This window comes from Petaurus breviceps, unplaced genomic scaffold (genome assembly GCF_028583685.1).
Source record: "Petaurus breviceps papuanus isolate PSGF00001 unplaced genomic scaffold, PetGlider_PUasm1.0 37, whole genome shotgun sequence".
Lineage (NCBI taxonomy): Eukaryota > Metazoa > Chordata > Mammalia > Diprotodontia > Petauridae > Petaurus > Petaurus breviceps.
In genome coordinates, this window is record NW_027186296.1 from 84,591,537 (window position 1) to 84,605,557 (window position 14,021).

A 14,021-nucleotide genomic window follows, 5' to 3' on the forward strand; every position below is an offset into this window, starting at 1 on the left:
AGGAAGGAAGGAAGGAAGGAAGGAAGGAAGGAAGGAAGGAAGGAAGGGAGGGAGGGAGGGAGGGAGGAAGGAAGGAAGGAAGGAAGGAAGAAAGGAAGGAAGGAAGGACTTTCTGGGATGTTGAGAGTGAATACAAGTATGGTAGTCAAAAGTCCTGGGTTCTAGTCATTCCCTATGGTTTGGCTTCTGAAGTAGCATGGAGATTTATGTAGGCAAGTCAAGTATCATGACTCAGATTACCTTTCTTACCACAGGACTATACTATTAAAGGGAGACTGAGAATCATTGTTAATCTGGAAATATCAATAATTCAAGCAAAAAGCAACCGCCAAAAACTCTGCCTCCATTTTGTGACATTTAGAAAGTTTGAGATAGTTTCTGGGTAATAATTTTATTAATAATGCTAGCATGTTACCAATAAAATGCCAAAGGCAAATCATGACAGTGGATTCATGGTTCATATGCCCTTAGAAAAGTGGGTTTTCCTGAGGATGGCAATCAACTTTGATTGGTTAACAATTAATGAGAGAGAGAATATTACAATGAGAAGTGGGCCTATTCTAATGAGGGGCTGAGGGAAAATGTAAGTTTGATTATATGATTTATTTCTAAATTGTCTAGCCTTGGACAATCTAAACAAAGAATATATCACCACCCATACCTGTGTAGAACATAATGGGCTTTACCACATGGGTGGGGTCTGAACAAAATTGAGGAGAAAGTTAATTTAATCTCATTATCAGCAATGTCCTTCAGAGACTGAGCCTTGAAATGAGAATTTTAGAAAAAAGGAAGAATTCTGGATCTCCCCAAATCATTGGTTATTAATACAATTTCTCTCAATTTACTACATATTTTGGTTTTAATTCCTTTTTTTTTTTTTTTTGCTTTTTTGGAGGGGAATTGGGGTTAAGTGACTTGCCCAAAGTCACACGGCTAGTAATTGTGTCAAGTGTCTGAGGCCGAATTTGAACTCAGGTCCTCCTGACTCCAGGGCCAGTGCTCTATTCACTGTACCATCTAGCTGCCCCCATATTTTGGATAAAAGCATTTTTATTCATTCATTCAAGAACACATTTAAGAAGTACGTATTAAGTATCTACCACATGCAATGAAGAATACAAAGCTATATTAGATACAGTCACTCTCCTATATCATATAAGACTCGTTTGTTTTTTATCCAGAACGATCCATATATTTGCCATATATTTCTTTATATGGAAGTTATCACATAGGAAGGTAGTTAGAAAAAACACAATGTGGGTAGAAGATAAATAAAAACACATAAAGGGAACTAAGAAATTAATTTCATTTGGTTCTCTTCCTACATGAGGAAGTTAACATTAAAATGATAAACTGTCCTGTCAGATACAAATTATATCCTGTTTAATATAAAATATAGTCTAGATTGTAAACCAAGTTCTCTTGAAATTGGAGACTAATAGTTGGGGACTATTGACTATAAGACCAACATCAGCTTCCTCATCAGGTATACAACTTAAGCAGAATCATAACCTAAGGAAAAATATTCATGTCTAATCCAAAGCTCTCAACTTTCCAAGAGGCAGCTATAAAGGTGAAAATTAAACCTCTGCCATGTTTACTCTTAAATGGCTCCCAAATTAACTTTCTCTTAGCAGGTGTGTCTGAATACCCAAACTAAAAGAAATCTTAGCACCATGGCGACTTAATGAAACCAAATGACTTAGACAAAGAGTTTAGGATCTTGAAATTAAAGCTCAAGATGGTGAAGGTTTGGCTAGTTAGTATATCTAACTCAAGTGTCAGGAAGAGAGACACAAAATTGTCCATGGCACTACTTTTTTTTTTTTAAAGCATGCAGCTGTCATATTTCATTAAAAAAAAATTTCTCCTCCATATAAAACCTTCCCTCCTATCCCCCAACTTGGATAAATCCTAATAGCAAATTTAGTTTATGCATTTTTCCCAATGTTTGCCTTTTATTCTCCAAATGTGCAGTGAATGGTTGAATGTAACTTTAACTTTTTGCTACATCTCTAAAGATACTTCAGTTATTAATTATTCAATATTATAGATATCTATGTTAGATTAGTATTCTTATTAATAGAGGTGGACTCTGATTTAAGAAAGTTTTCTATAATAAAATGCCAAATTCTAAAGTAGTTAAATTAGGTTGATGATTATATGCTTAAGAAAATGCTTCCATATTTAATGAAAGGATTAATCTGTAAATGGTGAGTTCCTCTGGTACCCATAAAATAAGATTGAAATTTCATGCATGTATATGTATATATGTATGTGTTTGGACAAATGGAGTAGAGGAGATAAAGGGATTGGGCAATGGAGACCACAAACAGCTTTGGGCTGGATGCACCTACATAAAGCAACTAAGATACATCATTTAGAATCATAATATAAGAGAGTTCCCTAGCAATCTGATAAGCTTACCAGATTTTTTTGATTTTCCATATCTTCTCTCCTGTTAGAGAGTACAAAACCTTTGATTCTCCATACCTCCTCCCTGTACAGGAAATTTGTTGTTTTTCAACTGTGTCAGATTCTTCGCGACCCCATAGAACACAGAACACCAGATGCCTTTATCCTTCACTGTCTCCCAAGCTCATGTGCATTATTTCCATGACACTCTATCTGTCCCCTTTTTCTTTCACCTTCAATCTTTCCCAGCATCAGGGTCTTTTACAATGAGTCTTGTTTTCTTATTATGTGGTCAAAGCTTAAGCTTTAACATTTGGCCTTTCAGAGAAAATCCTGAATTAATTTCTTCAAATATTGACTGATTTTATCTTCTTGCTGTCCAAGGGACTTTCAAAAGTCTTCTCTAGTACCACAATTTGAAAGTGTTGATTCTGTGCACTCAGCTTCCTTATAGTTCAACTCTAACAGACATATATTGATACTGGAAAAATCATAGATTTGACTATTTGGACCTTTGTTGGCAAAGCGATATCTCTGCTTTTTAGTATGCTGTCCAGATTTGACATAGTTTTCCTTCCAAGAAGCAAGTGTCTTAATTTCATGGCTGCAATCATTGTCTGAAGTGATCTTTGAGCCTGAGAACAGAAAATCTGACACTACTTCCATTTCTTCTCCCTCTGTTCGCCAGGAACCATCAAGAGGCTTCTATAATTTTTCTTCACTTTCTGTTATCAGAATAGAATAATTTACATATCTGAGATTGTTGATATTTCTCCTGGCAACCTTAATTCTAGCTTTTGATTCATCCAGCCTGGCATTATGGATGATATACTCTGCATATAAGTTAAATAAGGTAACAATATGCAGCCTTGTCATATTCCTTTTCTAATCTTAAACCAATCAGTTGTTTTGTGTTCATTTCTAACTGTTGTTTCTTGGCCTTCATACAGCTTCCTCAGAAGACAAGTAAGATGATTTAATACTCCCATCTCTTTGAGAACTTGCCACGTTTTGTTGTGATCCCCACAGTCAAAGGCTTTAGTGTAGTCAATGAAGCAGAAGTAGATATTATTCTAAAACTCCCTTGTTTTCTCCATAATCCAGTAAATGTTGGCAATTTGGTCTCTAGTTCATCTGCCTCTTCAAAAAACAGTCTACTTTTTTGGTAATTCTTAATTCACATTTTACTGAAGCCTAGCTTGCAAAATCTTAAGCATAACCTTGCTGGCATTCAAAATTAGTGCCACTGTTCAGTAATCTGAATATTCTTTGACCTTGCCCTTTAGGATTGGGATGTAAAATGATCTTTTCCAATCCAGTGGCCATTTGAATTTTCCAAATTTGCTAGCATATTGAGAGCAACGCTTTAACAGCATCATCTTTCAGGTTTTTAAATAACTCAAGTTGAAATTCTGTCACCTGAGATTCTGCGCCTTATTGTTAGCAATGCTTCCTAAGGCCCACTAGACTTCATTCTTCAGGTTGTCTGACTCTAGATCAGTTACCACACTATGGTGGTTTTCATTGATGTTAAGGTCTTTCTTGTATAGCTTTTCTGTATATTCTTACCATCCCTTCTTAATGTCTTCTATTTCTGTTAAATCCCTATCATTTTTTGTCTTTTTGTACAGGGTACAGACACGTCTTGTTATTACCTTTTTAGGAGGACAAAAGAAAATTCTTTATTTGGTCTCAGTAATGAAGGCTATTCCCTACAGAGAAGAATGTTTTGGTTTGGAGCTGTCCCTTGGAGTTTCCTACAGGAAAGGGATTTAGTGACTGAGGCTGACTCCAATAAGATCTTGGGACAATAGATTCTGTTGGAAGGAGTCATCTTTCGTGTTGACCTATAAAAGTGAGCTGAAGAATGTGTTCGGTTCCTTTTTGGCTTCTTTCCCAATTTTGCTTTTGTAAGTAAAAGATCCTGTGAGAATAGCAAGCTAAGAGTAAACCTAGTTCCTAGGATATCCTCCAATTAGGAGCCATCAATGACTACCTCAGAGCAGAAGCACATGAAAACAGAATTCCTGAGAGTGATCTTTCCTGACTCAAGAAATGGCATCAGCTTGGGGCATGTTGGAATATCATGGACCTACATGTGCTTGCCCATATGGACCTAAAGGGGAGTTCATGGAAAATGTCATTTTCGAAACTGTGTCTCTTTGTTAGAGAATTTCCTCGGTAGCACAATCCTATAATTTAGCCTTCTAGCTAAAGAAGAGAGATTCCTTGGACAATAACAGCCTTGAGGGTCAAGAAAAAATGACAAGTAAAAGAGTTCAAAGTACTGCCTTCTAGAGAGGGATAGGGAGTTGGTTTTTTTTTTTTTTTTACAATAAACTTCTTGAAAAGACATGAGTATCATCCTCTTGAGTGGGCCTTGCAGGTTGAGACCAGTAAGGGATTCCATGATGTGGGAGAGAGCAGAAGACCTGGACTTTCCTTCCCCTCACTGACTCCAGTTACTTGGGCAGAACAGAGAAGGGCCCAACAGCTCCAAAGTATGTTTGTCTTTGGGAGTGGGAGTCCAAACTGAGGGGTGTCACAGAAAACTTAAAAGTGACTGATTAATACCATAGGGAACAAGGGGATTCTTCAGAATGTCAGGATACTGCTTTGTCATCAATCTCAAGTTGTCTTTCTCAGAAGAGTCCAAATCAGGGGGTAGTATTGAGTCAGAAGGATTTTACAGTACTGCTAAAAAAAAAAAAAAAGGAAGACCTATTGAAGAAGGTGGAGAATTGTATTATTTGTTTGTAGGTTATTTTGTGTCTTCTATGTGTTTCCTACATTTATTTATGAGCTCCAGTGAGTCTTATGTATCTTCTGCATTTTCTATGGGGTGAAATAAGGGTTTTCTTGTATTTAATAGACATTTTTTCCATTGGATGCTTCTGTGGGAATTTAGGATGCTATTAACCACATTTATGTAAATTAATATGTAAACGATATTTGGAAATTTTCCCAGGAAAAAAGCCATGGTCAGATCAAACAAACCAAAGGGATGTTTAATATTTTTAGTATAGCACCCAAGATCAAATTCAGTCAATTTTAGCCCAGATCTTGGATAGCCATAGGTTATTATAAAATGATAGATTTTTGGATCTGTAATAGAAGGTAATCTATTACAACCCCTTCTTTTTATAAATGAGGAATCTGAAGATTCAAAGATAAAAATTACTTACCCAAGGTCACATAGATCATAAACAGTAGGTTGCACAGTATATCATGAGTAGAATCAGATTCAGAATCTGAAGTTCTACATTTTGATTTTAATCCCTCTATTCTTATCTTGTACCCATTCTTCTTCACTTACCATCTGAAAATTAGAAGTAATAAACCTGTCTTAGTAGAATGTTAAGGACAAAATTTAAAATACAAAATACAGACTCTAAAGGTCATTCTGAAAAAAAAATGTGCACACAACAGTTGCATATATCATCAAGCATACATTAACTGCCTTAATATAGCATCACCTTCACTTAAAACAAGTTAATATAGCTATGAGATCTTGGTTTACTTTAATTTTTAATATCTTTAGGATAGCTACAAAAATATAATCCATCAGTAGTTTTTAATCTAATTTCATTCTATACTGATATTACATATATCTTTCCATTGTTAATTCTATATGCTGTATGGTTGTAAAAACACTGCGTAGAAATTTAAATCTGTCAATAATATTTCCTACTATTGTCATTCATTCAATGTCTCAAGCTTACAAATGTGTGATAGGACTTATATCCATCACTGCCAAATACATGAATGGGAGTTTTATGACTCCATTCATGCACTTAATCTTCCATAGGTTCATTTTATGCATACATCATTATTGAGTAATGATAGGAAATTAAATATTGGCCTCAAATACACAGCAGTTGCAGGTCATGTGTCCTTATTATCTCACTCTGTCCTGTCGGTGTTTGAAATTAGCAGGGCTCTTAAAAACTAATGTTTTCAGTGTTTCATTGAGTCATACTAAATTTTAGCCTCAACCACTTTGTTAATTTTAACTTTGACCTCCTACAGCTGTATTGCTTTTCCCAGTCCAAAAAAAATCTCCACATCCACCCTTTCCACATCTTATGAAGAAATATTAGAGGGAAAAAAATAGTCATAGCTTTAAGACAGAACTCTCCTTTTCCCCAGTGAGCTCCAATGGTAACTGTAGAGCCTCTGCTAAGTAACACACTTTACTACAGGCAGTATTGGAGGAGTTGCTGCTGATGGTGCTGTTGCGACTAGCGCTGGAGCTGCAGTGTGTTCCTGTGCAGCACTGCAGAATCCACACCTAAAGAAGGAAAGACATACATACACACACGAACATACACAGTGGACATTACAGCCTTGAACGGAGGTTAGGTAAGCAGATCTTTAATTCCTTTCTCTAGTAAATTGTGTGAAGGGGGATGTTAATGCGAAAGACTGCTCAACAGACATATTTAAAATGGATTATGTGATCAGTCTCCCTTTTGGGGCTTATAGATTTGTCTAATAAAAAGTACCCTGTATTTTGAAGATTATTACATTGTAGCTGCAATAGGGGTACTTTTATGATATTCTTTTTTTTTTAAAGGCTGATCCTGTGGCATGCAAAGCTTTTCGTTTTTGCTTTTTAAATGCAAGAAAATTCCAAGCCCCTCCCAGTATTTCTCCCTTCTAACCACTGCAGATCTAAAATGAAATGTGCATGTTCCAAATCTTGGTATTTTAGAACAGACAGCACTAATCATTTTAAGGGTATTTACAATAATAATGGTGGTATGGTATATATATATATATGTATGTATATATACAGTATGTTTTAAGATGGAAAATTGTGGCAGAGTTAAACTCCTAAAGCCCTAGTCCACGGGAGTCAGAAAATGAGAAGGGTAAATGAATCATTTCTTGTGCCAAGACTAGCTTCATTTTCCACACTTCAAATGTTGGAAAGAAGAGGGTACTACATCTTAATTAGCACATTTTTAGAGGGAGGAGATGAAGTTGACGAAGGGGATGGTGCAAGATATTCGGGGAGAGAGGAATGAGGGACAGAACTGAAGTGAGGAATCTGTGCTGGAGAGGAGGGAAAGTGAATTGTCACCTTTCCTATGAGATCGAAGGGAGACAGTGGGAATGAAGTTTGCAGAGTATAAGTTCGGTGGATGTGACCCAGGAGGAATAAGAACAACCCGAAAAGAGCTAGGGAGGGGCGGGCCTCTTAGTGGGGCGTGGGAGACATCTATTTGTGCCTGTGGAGACATATACTTGTGAGGGACGTGCAAGTCTGGGGGTGTGCTAGACATGGTGTGCATCTATGGGAATTCTGTTACAAGGATAAGATTATGAAGAAAACGTGCCCTGCCTGAGGTGGCTGATCGAGTGTCACGTGTAGAGCCACACCCCTGAAATTACTTTATGGGACCACTACGAGGTTACAAAGTTTGGCTGACCCAAGGTGTGCTTTGAAAGGTGGCACTGCTGTCTCAGTTCACTTCCTTCCATGGGGGTGCAGGTAGCTTTTGTAACTTGCCCATTAGAGGAAAAGAGGGGCATCTCCGTAGCAGATAAATAAGCCCAGATGCTCCGCATCAGGCAGAGAAATGCACAGATTTGAAAATGGGGAGGCTGTCTCTGTCTCTGCTGTCTCTCTCTCCTGTGTGGGACGGAAGCCCCTAGCCTCAGATCCCGGGGGAGGACTGCAGAGACTGCCTCCACTGCGTGAGTCCACGCGCGTGGCCAGAATCTGGGAACGATGCCCGCTCACGCTCGCCAGGCAGCAGCGCCAGAGGGAGGGGGCGCAGTCAGGCTGGTGGAGCGAGGGCCCGGATGGGAGGGCTTTCGGTGCCTCAGTCCCCTCGCATTCAGATTGCCCCTGCGGTGGCCCTCCCAGAGGGGACTTGATGGCAGAGCATGCATCCTAGCCCTAAGAACAGGAGGGGGCGCCCAGGGCTGCTGCAACCTCTTCGGCCGGGCTCGTCCCCGCCCCCGCCCCCATCCCAGAGGCCGCCTCGGCCCCAAGGACTAGCAGGCGGACGCGCGCCCGACCAATGGGGAGGGGATAGGAAGGAGCGGAGGGGAGGAAAGAGGAGGGAAGGGGAGGGGGCTCCGCCGCGGCACACTCCCCCTCCCCGTCCAGAGCCCAGACGCAGGGAGGGGGCGGGGCCCGGGCAGCCCGAGGGGGCGGGGCCAGGCCGAGGGGGCGGGCGAACCGAGCCTTGGAGGCCGGTCCCGCCAGAGTGAGCTGTCCGTAACGGTCGCCTAGGAAAGGGGGTGAGAGGAGAGGAAGGGAGGGCTTTAAAAAAAAACAAACCCGCATAAGAAGGAGGAGGAGGAGGAGGAGCAGGGGAGGAGGAGGTGGCTGCGACCCAGGTGTCTCCGCTTCCTGGTGGAGAGGGATCCGCGCCCGGCGCGCGCTCGCTCGCTCCCCCAGCCCCTCCCCTCCCTCCTCTCCCCTCCCCGGGGGAGGGGCGGCGGCGGCGGCGGCGGCGGCAGCAGCAGCAGATCAGGCGGCTGCAGCCTCAGCAGCCCGGAGCCGAGGCGCGGGGAGGGAAGCACAAAGCCGGCTGCGCGTCCCGAGGTAATGCGGAGGGGAGCGCTGGAGGAGGAGGCGCCCTAGCCCCGCTTCCCGCGCCGCGGTTGGCTGGGGTGGGAGAGTGGCGGGGAAAGGGGGGGAATCTCTGCCAGGGGGTCGGGCCGCGAGCGAGGGGAGGGGGCGACGTGGACGGGGGCGAGCGCCGCTGAGCTGGCTTCCTATTGGTTGCCCCCTTACGGCCTCAGGTAAGCACCCCTCCCCTCAGGGGAAGAGGGGGCTGCTAATCCCTGGGAGTGAGAGAGTCTGCTGGGTCTGGCGCGAGCCCCAGAGCACCTGAACAGGGAGGGTGGAGGCCCCGACTGGTGGGAGGCTGCGTGTGCCTGCTGGGGAGGGGGTGGGAAGGGGATAACCTTCTGGCTGGTGCGTACTTCTGGTGGTGCCCCCCCCACGGTGGGGTGATCTTCCAAAGCCGATCAGCAGCTTTGGTGACAAATACTTGTTCCTCCTTGGGGTGGGTGGGGGGGTGCTCGAAGCTTTCTAGTTCCCCGGGCCTGGAGAAGACTCGAACCCCTCAAGTTCGTGTGGGTGGGGGCTGAGGCTTTAGGTAAGTAGATCAATTCCAGGCAAAAGGTGCTTTTCGAAAAGAAAATGAAGCAGGGTAGTGTGAGGGGAGAACGTTAAAGCCTTTCCCTCCTTTAACTTTCAACAGAGGTATTTCAAAGGAGAAAAAGCCCTGTCCCCCAGTCACCCAAAATTAGGCTGTGCTTTCTGCCCAGGATGACAAGGAAGAGGTCCCAGAAAATTTGATTTGCTTGTGTTCCTACGTATGGGTCATCTATTTGAAGTTAAGGTTTATAATCCAAAGCAAGGCTATGGGCAACTAGGGCAAGTTGGGCTCCTCCAGTGAAAATGTCCGGAATGACCTCAGGTGAGCTATGTTGGTGCAGAGATTTGGTTGCAAATAGGTCACCTTTGGGAAGTGCGTAAGTAAAATTACTCATTTCCAATCGAATTGCTGAAAATCGTCTAGGGTTAAGGGCTCTTCTCAGCACTGATGAAATAGAAAGTTTGAGGGAACGCTGCCCACCTGTGTACCTGCAAGGTCCATTACAGTGGGTGCAGTTGTTAACACTCTGTAATCATTTAAAATTAGTATTATAAAATAACTACATTTATTGATAGGTTCTTTAATGTTAGTGTAAGATTTCCCCCATTCAATTTCGAACTCGATTTGACTTGGGCCACCTTCTTGGGGAGCATTCTGATTTATGGGAAGAATAAATCTTTTTTAAGTGCTTTGCTCAATTCGAGTACTCTCTTGAAGATGAGGTGATGGCTTGGCAATCATTATCAGTTTATTCTTATTTGGAATTCAGTTTACTTTTATAGTTTTAGTAGAAACGTTTGGAACAAGTCTTGAACTGATAGAAAATTCAGTTTTCTTTGTTAAAGCAAGTGAATGTTTCATCGCGTGTAGTAGGGAAGGATAACCAGAGAGATCGGTTAATTACATTTTAAAAATTACAATTTTCAGCTTTCCGAAGATTTCATTTTGTTAACTAATAAGCAAATCATGATATAGAATTGAACCCACTGGACTGTGAAGCTGGACACATCTGACTTTGGGTCTTCTCTCACACTTCCTAGTCTAGTGACTAAAAGCAATTCCATCAGTTTTTTTATTTGTAAAAATGAGAATAGTTATACCTATATTACTTACCTTACCACTGTTGTAAAGATAAAATGAGACAATGTATTTAAATGATTTTCCAAATATTAAAACGTGTCACTTATTAAGCACAGCGCCTCACATGATGGTTTGCCTTTAATTTTTTTTTTAAGTGTGTGTTTTGAATGGAGGGGGGCAAGGGGGATCTCTTATTTCATCTGTATGGAAACTCCCTCCCGAAGGTCAGATTGAGTGCTAAACTAACTCTTATTAATTTTAGAGAGTAGCCTTGAGGCATTGATAGGTTAAGTAACTTTCCCTGGAGCTTTAGGACTTGAACCCAGACCTTCCTTACTCTAAGTCTGGCCTGTTATATTTTATGGTACTTTGTTGTCTAATGCACTCAGGTATCTAATACTGTTAGATAATTTGTTGTTCAGGGTTTTTTTTGTTAGATAATTTAAAAAGAAACCAAACTAGCCAGCTTTAAACGGTGCTTTTTATTGTGTTCTTGCATATACATTAGGAATATATTACTTAGGAAATTGTAATACTTGTAAAATAAGTGCTTTCTGTCCTAAGAGTATCTTTATAGTATGTATGTCTTAAACAGAAATGATTGACTTGCTAAAGAAAATGGGAAAAGCGTAGGTTTTCTACCTCATTGCTAAATTTAACCACTTGTTCCTACAAAATTTAGCTCTGAAGAGTATGAGGTGTGGGTGAGTGCCAGTAGACACTGGATTGAATTATCAAATATTTAATCAAAACCATAGTGCCTTTTGACACACTAATAGACTATGACATGCATCCAACAATGTCCCTGACTAAAATAAAGCTCTGTAACAAGTGGTGACCACCCAGCTTTTGTGTTTTGCTGACTGTGGTAAGTCTCATATCTGGCATAAATGGTTTCATGAGTCAAAAAGCCAAACAAGACTGAGTAGAAAAGTAGAACATAGATTCAGAATGTAGGCAGGCTACTGTTCTCAAAGCCATTTGTTAGTTCTGATTTTTTTCTTACCTTTAGAGGACTGCTATGCTCCGAGTACTCCCGAAGGGCTATGAAAAGTAGTGTAAGTAAAATAAAAATCCTTAGATCACGCTAAAATGACTTGAAGCAATATAGAATGGGTGTAGAATTCTGGGAAACAATATTATCAGCCTATCGGTTTGGTGTGTAGTAATCAGTTGATAGCATGTCTTTTTAAGGAAAGGTGTCATGCTACCTGTGAGATAAAGAGGTTATATCACCACTATTGATAGGCACCAAAGAGAATACTAAAAATCAAAGGAAAGCCTTTCTGTGGTAGGCAAAAGACTCTTGATCACCTACTCAGAGTACCTGTTGGATTCTTAAGGGTTGTCTAATCCAACCCTGACTCAAAGTAGGAATTTTCTGTACAACACATAACGGGTTTCTATGGTCAGGCATTATTAGCCTTTTAAACACATTACTCAGGTGGAAGATTAAAGCTAAATCTCTAACAGTGATTTATGTATCTGCATTAAGTGGCTTCACTTTTGATTCTGGAAAATGATGTTTTGATAGAAATAACCTGTGTGTAGATAGAATGATGGAAGGAAGAGTTTAGTCTTGAGCATATTAAACGTTTTAATGATGACAGTAGTAAATGCCACTGCTATTAGCTAGTCTAGTAATAATGCAATACCCACACCCATTGTGCACAATGCCCTCTAGAATCAAGCATTTTTTAGGCAATCAGGGTTAAATGCCTTGCCCAGGGTCACATAGCTAGTAAATGTCTAAAGCCAGATTTGCACTCATGTCTTCCTGATTTCAGGACCAATGTTTTATCCACTGTACCACAAAAATCAAGCATTTTTGAAGCACATATTACTATCATGTTGTTACTTCATTTTTTTCATTGATTCAGTGTGTGAAACTTCTAGTTGCTAATGTCCATCAGCAAAAGATTGCATTTTCTTAAAACTTTTTTATACAACAGTACTTACCTCCTATTTCTGCTTTCTTTATATTTTAACACAAAACCAAAAACAATGTACTTTATTGCTTGTGTCCTAAACCATTTAAATTCTTTGGAATAACTGGTAATGGTACAAATTTCAATGTGTTGCTCTCTCAACAGGATAATTGGCATGTAGAACAAATTAACTATAAAATAAATTTAGTTAGACATTTTAATGTAAACTTAATCATCAACAAAATAGACATAAACAATGAGTGAAATCTTACACAAACCTCTTAGCATCTAACAGAGGAGAACCCAATGAATTAACAAATAAGCCTCAAAATGTGTCCTTGTCTGGCTGAAATTCAGCTGCCTTTGGCTTGGCTTTCATTTTAAAAAAAATTAAATTAGTTTATTTGATGTTAGTGTACAACATTCAGTTTTACGGTCTCTTGAGTTTCAAATTTTCTCCCCCCACCCCCATCATGGCGGCATGCCCTTGAATATAGGATCTACAAATATCTTCACATTAATCATTAGTCAGGTTGTAAAGAAGGATTATAACTATTGGAATGATTAGTAGGAAAAAGGAAACAAAACAAGAAAAAGAAAACACAACAAGTAGTTTGTTTCAGTCTGCATTCAGACTCTGCATCTCTTTCTCTGGATGTGGATATTTCTTTCCATCATGAGTCTTCTGGAGTTGTCTTATAATCTTACGTTGCTGAGAGGAGCCCAGTCTATTGAAGTTAGTTGTCACACATACGTTGTGTCTATGATTGTGTACAGATTTCTCCTGGTTCGGCTCTTCTTGATCAGCATCAGTTTATATAAGTCTCTCCAGGTTATTATGAAGTCTGTCTGTTCCTCATTTCTTTTTTTTTTTTTTTTTTGCTTTTTGGATGGCATTTGGGGTTAAGTGACTTGCCCAGGGTCACATGGCTAGTTTTTGTGTTAAATGGCTGAGGCTAGATTTGAACTCAGGTCCTCCTGACTCCAGGGCCAGTGCTCTATTCACTGTACCACCTAGCTGCCTCTCTCCTCATTTCTTATAGCACAGTAGTATTCCATTACATTCACATACTACTACCTGTTCAGTCATTCCCCAATTGATGGGCATCCCCTTGATTTCCAAATCTTTGCCACCACAAAAAGAGCTGCTATAAATATTTTTGTACATACAGGGCTTCCTCCCACTTCTCTGACTTCTTTGGGATATAAACCTAGAAGTGATATTGCTGGGTCAAAGGGTATGCACTTATTTATAGCCCTTTGGGCATAGTTCCAGATTGTTCTCCAGAATGGCTGGATCAGTTCACAATTCCACCAATTAGTTGTGCTTTAGTGTTCCAATTTTTCCACATCCTCTCCAACATTTATCATTTTCCTGTTTTGTCATCTTAGCCAATCTGGCCAGTGACATGTGGTACCTCAGAGTTGTTTTGATTTGCATTTCTCTAGTCACTAGTGAGTTAGAACATTT

The 14,021-nt window shown here is 40.3% G+C and overlaps 1 protein-coding gene and 1 long non-coding RNA gene across 15 annotated transcripts in view; one reads left to right on the forward strand and one right to left on the reverse strand.

Annotated features, from left to right (window-relative positions):
- Positions 1-844: 844 nt before the first annotated feature.
- LOC138169462 (uncharacterized) lies at positions 845-8,835 on the reverse strand. The gene is made up of 3 exons (XR_011170360.1): positions 8,714-8,835; positions 5,604-5,737; positions 845-5,115 (listed from the first exon to the last, which is right to left on the reverse strand). It is a non-coding gene; the product is annotated as an uncharacterized lncRNA (long non-coding RNA).
- ADD3 (adducin 3) overlaps positions 6,580-14,021 on the forward strand; it is a 180,877-nt gene continuing 173,435 nt past the window's right edge. For 7 of the 14 annotated variants that reach the window (XM_069098925.1, XM_069098933.1, XM_069098926.1 and 4 more), the window contains exon 1: positions 6,580-6,780. The gene's annotated coding sequence lies outside the window, so the exon portion shown is untranslated. Of the gene's footprint in view, positions 6,781-8,846; positions 8,981-14,021 lie in introns of those variants that run through there. The other 7 variants (XM_069098921.1, XM_069098919.1, XM_069098920.1 and 4 more) reach the window with 5 other exon arrangements.